This window comes from Scylla paramamosain, chromosome 4 (genome assembly GCF_035594125.1).
Source record: "Scylla paramamosain isolate STU-SP2022 chromosome 4, ASM3559412v1, whole genome shotgun sequence".
In the NCBI taxonomy this organism is placed as follows: domain Eukaryota; kingdom Metazoa; phylum Arthropoda; class Malacostraca; order Decapoda; family Portunidae; genus Scylla; species Scylla paramamosain.
In genome coordinates this window covers 760,508-767,500 of record NC_087154.1, presented here as the reverse complement: position 1 = coordinate 767,500, position 6,993 = coordinate 760,508, and positions in this window count along the sequence as shown.

Here is a 6,993-nt window from a genome sequence, read left to right as displayed (position 1 = left end):
ACCCCACGCGTCCGTCCCGCAGCTTCACTCTCACCCAACACGGCTCCCCTTCCCTTCTTGGCTCTCCAATTTTCGGTTCATCACCACAGGAACGCAAGGAATTCACGCCTCGCTCGACAGTTGGGTATTATTGGTGAGCGGAATGTCCAGTGCGTTATCAATGGTGAGCAGGGGCGATAAATTACTCCCTCAACGCAGCGGTGTGCTGAAGTATATCACCAGGTAGGCAACAGAAGCAGGAGGCTGGACGGATAAAGTACTCCTGTAAGCCTAGCAGAGTAGCAGAAAAGAGAACTCATAAAATGCACGTAGTCTGCTTTGAGTCATGATCCACGCCACTCATGCAAGGCTGGGAGCAGCAGCTGCCGCAGCCGTGTGCATACAACCTCCAAGCCACAAAACAAATATTTATTTACTCTACGTCAGTACCAAGGACGACCATTTCCTGTTGTTCTGGTCGTTATTGACTGAAGTAAAAAGGCTACACATCTATAGTTTGTCTTATACGAAGAAAAGCATCCATGTAAGGCAGCCACTCACCTGGACAGCACGCGGGACGCAGGGAACGTGAGCTCCGCCAAGGACCTGAAAAATTATATGTATGTGCTACTTTTGATCAATGAAAATGAAATGCAACAACAATAACAGATTTGAAATTCACAAACTTACAAGGATTGTATACTGAAAGATGTACAATACACAAGAGAATAGTAAATGACAATAAGTACTCGTAAATTTACTACTATATTAAAAACTACACTGAGGCAAGCTCGTCAGCTAAAACGAAGCTATGGAAACAAAGATTCCAGTACTCGTAAGATTTTATTCTATTAGGTTATAGAGATCTCACCTTCAGTAGGCAAATATAACTTGCAAGAAATAAGTGACTTCGTTATATGTATATTTTTCAGATTTCGTTCGGACTTTCGTGTTTAATTTGAGTTAGTGTCGAGGACACAGTGGTCCTTCTGCCGAGCGAGTGTCAGGAGGTGGCGGTGACAGTGAGTGCTGCTGTGCCTGACAGTGATGGTGTCTGTGTCGCTGACAATATCCCACGTGTCGTCTCAAAGTCGATGTCTGGAAGCAGCAAGATTGCTACAAAAAAGGTTCCATTGCTGCTCCTTGCTTACACAGAACCCCACTCAGAAACCCAAACAAAGGCACTGCCGGGGGGAGATGAAGGCGCCTCCTTCTTTACAAATGGCATGAGGAGTGTGTTTATAGACGGCACCGCGCCGGTAATAGTGCTCACAATAATGCTGACTTTGTCTCGTAATGGCATCGAGAAGGGACTGGATTTTCATGCGTATGGTCTTGTTCTCTTTATTTTCGTTCGCCGAGAGACTTTCTTCCATGCGTCTCGTTCAGTACCGCTTTTTTTTTCATTTTCGCCGCCGCTTCCCAAATTAACCATAAAAGACAAATGAAAAATAATGGATCACACACTTATGACAGAAGAATAATTTTAAAAGCGGCCAGAGTCACCAGTGAGAGTGGAGGGCAGAGGGATGTGCGCAGGACATCGGTCACGGAGTCAGTGAATGATTTATTGTATTAATGGTTCTCACATATAGATTACCGCATTAACGGACCAGAGAACACCCGACCAGCCGCTAATCTGGTACACTATTTCCACAACACTCATGAAAGGGAAAGCTCAAGGGCGAAGTCTAACCATTAGAATTTTCGTACATATAGTTAATATTTTTGATATAACTTTCTTTTCAGTTTCCATGACAAGTTAAATTGCGCATTAATAGATATCTCCTATAACTCAAATGAGATTAATTATCGCAATACGCTGATGATTAAGCAGATTACCATTCACCAAGCATAATCTGAATGTTTAGTGAGGTATTGACAGAATTCATCACGCGCGCGAAAATCAGTTGCTTGGATAGAGGTTCAACAGAGAGAGAGAGAGAGAGAGAGAGAGAGAGAGAGAGAGAGAGAGAGAGAGAGAGAGAGAGAGAGAGAGAGAGGAACGAGCAACAGACAGGCTGAGGTGAATAGCAGAGTTGTGAGTGACAAATGAAAAGAGAGAAAAGTATTAAGTAATAGAAGAAAAGAAAGAAAAAATAGAGGAAAGAATGGTATCACTCGCCTTGCCTAATACTATCTCTCTCTCTCTCTCTCTCTCTCTCTCTCTCTCTCTCTCTCTCTCTCTCTCTCTCTCTCTCTCTCTCGGCTCGCCGGACCCTCTCCTTCACTTCCCTTTCCGACTCCCCGATCTGTTTCCCCTTTCCTCTTGTGCTTCGCTAATTCCCGCAGCGTCATGAGTTTTGCGTCGCTCTCCGTTTCCGCCGCAGTGAGGGGAGTGGCCGGCCCGAGATGGTCCGCCGGTGGTGGTGGTGGTGGTGGTGGTGGCTCAATAATGTCACCCTCCATTCTCTTTTTTCTATACTGTAGACAAGGCCTCTCTCTCTCTCTCTCTCTCTCTCTCTCTCTCTCTCTCTCTCTCTCTCTCTCTCTCTCTCTCTCTCTCTCTCTCTCTCTCTCTCTCATACATACACATGCATACACGTGCATTACACAATACAAGTGACAAGTAAATATCTACACAATTCTCCGGGGCAGCAGATGACGAGCTATTTCATTATAGATACAGCTCACACACACACACACACACACACACACACACACACACACACACACACACACACACACACACACACACACACACACACACACACACACACACATACACACACGTGCTTCAAACAGTTGTCATGTCACATCCGTGTTTCTTCAAGCTTCACGCACCTCGCTCTCCCTCACTCAGCCAGCCTCTCCCTCGCTGCACCTCGCCCCTGAACCCTCCCCGCAACACAGAGGCGCCTACAGGAGTGTCAGGTCGATGGAGAGCCGTGTCGGCGAGTGTTCATCTCCAGGGGTTGTTGTTGATCAAGCTGGTTACTTCCACAGCTGCCTCTCGGTCCCAATGGAAGCCCCGAGTGACGCGGCCACAAAGAAAATTAAGCCTCCCTTGTGAGCCGCTCTATACATTAATGTTTACGGGGAAAATATGAGGTTTGCTTCAGAAGCTCCGTGGAAGTTTCTTAATATTTCGTCACAGAAGGAGTGACACAAGCGCCCCGCGGAGCACCTTGCTTACTGTTTCCTTCACATGCCAGGAAGATAGAAAAATATGAACAAGAAACGTTATATTTTAAGAGTACGAGTATATCAACTTTTACAGAGGTCTTTTGTCAGGGATGTCAGTGATGTTTGTTTTGCGGCACTCCTGCACAAGACAGCATACATCATGCGCAAAAGAACCCCCTTGCTTTTCTTTCAGGTGTGGAGAAGCCGGCGCACAAACACCAACCTTCCTGACTGCGATTCCGTGCTGCCGAGAGTGCTTAATCAAGATTAATAGAAGAGGATTACACGTCACTAATGTTGAGTAATCCCTGTGGCTGGAGGAGGGGAGGGGGAGGCCATGGGTGGTATAGGAGGGAAGGGGAGGTGGTACTGAACTGGGGTGCTTGCATGGTAGGAATGGGATATTGGCGTGGGGGAGGTAGGAGATGGGTTGGAAGAGACGGGTGATGAGCGATGGGTTGAGGGAGACGGGAGATGGGCTGAGGAAGGTCATTGAAAGGTCGGTGACGGACTGAAGATGTGAGATAGGATAGAGAAATGGGAAGAGATTAAAGGTGATTGGAAATAGACAGAGAAAGGTGAGAGATAGGCTGGAGAAAATGGGAGAAAAGAATGGGGCTGAGATGGTGATGGGAGATGGGTTGGAAAGATAGGTTTGAGGAAATAGTTCTGCAAGATAGGTAGATGTAGGCTCAGGGGAGATGGGAGATAAGCTAGAGATAATGGGAAATAAAATGCGAGTACTGAATAATGGGAGAAGAGCTGGGAGAGACAGGAAAAAGGGAGAGGAAAGATGAAAGATGCGCTAGAAGGTAAGAGTTTCAGTACTAACAAACATAATTCAACACTGAGCTCTCTTACTGAAGTAACTAACATATCTAAATTTTTTTAACTTCGCATCAGGACCTCAATACAAATAAGGAAATGTTCAAGAATGTACGGTCTATGGAGGGAGCTCACTTAGGCAGCAAAATAATGTATATGAAGGTTTTTCATACAGTTTCTGTTTCAGCATATATATATATATATATATATATATATATATATATATATATATATATATATATATATATATATATATATATATATATATATATATATATATATATATATATCAGTACAGCATGCGTGTGTCGTTTTCTTCGGTAGCATGTCTAGGGTCCACTCACATTTTCTTCCTTTATAGAACCCCTTTCACGCAGGCCACATTTCTATGCTTCATTACCTCTAACCAAGCGTCGCGTCCATCCACCACTGTTACATACCTCCCTTTCTTTCTCCGTTCCTTCCTTCCTCCCTTCTTTTTCTTCCTTCTTCAGTGTTGTTGTACTTAAGCACCGCTGTTCCGTTTCTCAGCCAGCAGCTTCCTTACAGCTTCCTGCACGCATCGAAATACTCCTTCACGCTGAGCAGCTATTAATAGCATTACTTCTTGTAACCACTTCTTTGAATGAGTACTTTATCATTTTTTTTTACGAGACAATCCCGTTTTTAGCACTAACCCGCACACAAAATTAAGTCTCTCTCTCTCTCTCTCTCTCTCTCTCTCTCTCTCTCTCTCTCTCTCTCTCTCTCTCTCTCTCTCTCTCTCTCTCTCTCTCTCTCTCTCTCTCTCTCTCTCTCTCTCTCTCTCTCTCTCTCTCTCTCTCTCTCTCTCTCTCTCTCTCTCTCTCTCTCTCTCTCTCTCTCTCTCTCTCTCTCTCTCTCTCTCTCTCTCTCTCTCTCTCTCTGCTTCACTCCTTTCCTCCTCACACTAACATCTCGTCCGCCTTAAGTGGGAGCTCCGCCTTCCTGCCATGCTTGACTGGCCGGGAATAATGCGTCATCAAGGTAAAGGAACTATTCGGCTGTGTCCTATCAGTCGTATTGTTCGTCTTGGCTAAATCTCGTCTCTTTAATCTCGACTTGAATGCGAAATAAACTTCTTTGTCATCTCCAGGTAGCAGCATATCTCCAGAAGACACTAAGGGAGAGATGCGAAAACTGACTTCCAATCGGTTTCAATGAGATATACAGAGGCGGGTCTTTCTGATTGTGTCCTCCGCCTTTATCGACAAATGAAGTTCACTTCAATTGGATTTCTATCGTGTTTGGGGTCGGGTGCAATCCCATACACGGCGGTGAATGGAGGCTTAGAACCCGAGAGGGACGAGTCATCCGCCAAACAATGCTCTCTGTGGCAGGAAATAAATCATAAGGTTATTTTTCCCCCCAACAAGAAACACAGATGCACAAAGAGTTCTTGGAAGCCATTGTGTAGTAATTGAATAATACACAGTGATTCGTCTATTTCTGATGGGTCACGTTACCTCGGGATGATGATGGAAGACTGGCCCTCGCCCCTCGCCCCATGAGCGCGCCCTGCCACCACCGCCTGCCGCTGATTGCTCTCCGCGGCCGTGTCGAAAGGGTCATAAACGCACGTCCACCTAACCAATCAGGGTAAGACGAAGATTAAGTAATCACTCAAGAAGCTGATAAGAGGAGGGCAAGAGCCACTGTCCCGCTTGGCCATAAGTGATGAGTCACAAATTATGCGCGACACCAGGGAGTGCTAAGTGGTGATGGCCCACACCTGTCTGTCCGGATCCCTGCTGCGCCTCGCCCGTGGTGTCTTCGGCCTCCCTGCTGAATTATCATCGCCAGGGTCAGTGACTCACTCTCTCCTCCACACTGCACTAAGTCGCAATTAAAGTGTTCATGTGTGTGTCTCCAAAAACAGTCGAGCAGTGATATGTTGCCTCCTTTCCCCGCACACAGGTGAGCCTTTGGGGAGCAAACAAACACTCCCTAGGTGCCGGACACGCCAGGCAGTATTCAGGTTGGCGAGCAGAATACGCTAATCACCATCACTTATGAGGGGAATTCACCATTTTTCGCTCCAATTCTCTTTCGTGCTTTTGGTAACCTGTCACTCCAAGACAGAGAAGACTGACCATCCCGTGCCTCTCTCGTCACGTCACCTCCTGACGCCCTCATAGATGCGCTGTATCTCACACACCCAAAAATTCTTAGTGTTTCAGTTTCGAGGGTAGCATGCAGTCGCCATGACAGGTATTGTTGGGCGATGATAAATGCGCGAGGCGGCCGCTTTGTCAGGCCGGAGGAGGTGGTCAATAGATTCCCAACCCATGACAGCAGCCAGGACCCGCCGGCCGCGCTCCAGGCCCCTCTCTACGAGCCCACACCGAACACCTCCCTGGGTTTCTTCACTCTAGATCTCTGCTTCTCTCTGTCTTTGTCTCTTTACTCCCCACGCCACTTTCCAAAGCAGCTCTATGCTATTTTGGCCCTCAGCACCCAACGTTCACCACTCACTGGGCGAGAGAAAAGAAGAGTAAACCAATACAGGAGCACTTACATGAGCCGCGCTGGAAAGACACTCACGCATGTATGTACTTTCCACTTGCCACGATTTAGTTCACAACGTTTTCTATGAGCGCCACTATAATCAAGTATATGTGATTTATTGATTTTATTTGCACTCGTATTATTTATTTACGTATCCATCTCTGTACTTTATTGGCTTTATAAATACAACAAAATGCGGACAGATTTATACCCCTCTCTTTGGCTGGAGAAAATAACACCATTACCGGGCTGTAAGACTCAAGATTCATGAAGGTCTCCGAGGTGTGAAGTGTGCAGGGCTGAGAGATTGCCATTGACTTATTGACTGAATACGCCACAACAATGAGGTTATATGGTGCCGCACATCAAAAAATATATAAAACATGCACGAATATAATTGTTAACAGAAAACGCAGGATAACAAAAAGATAACTATTTCTTCAACAAACGAGCAAGCGTGCCAGAGAGAAAGAAGGAGAGTGAGAAAACTTGAGTAGTATTTAAAAAAACGAAGTGGTTTTCAAGAGGGATTAAGTG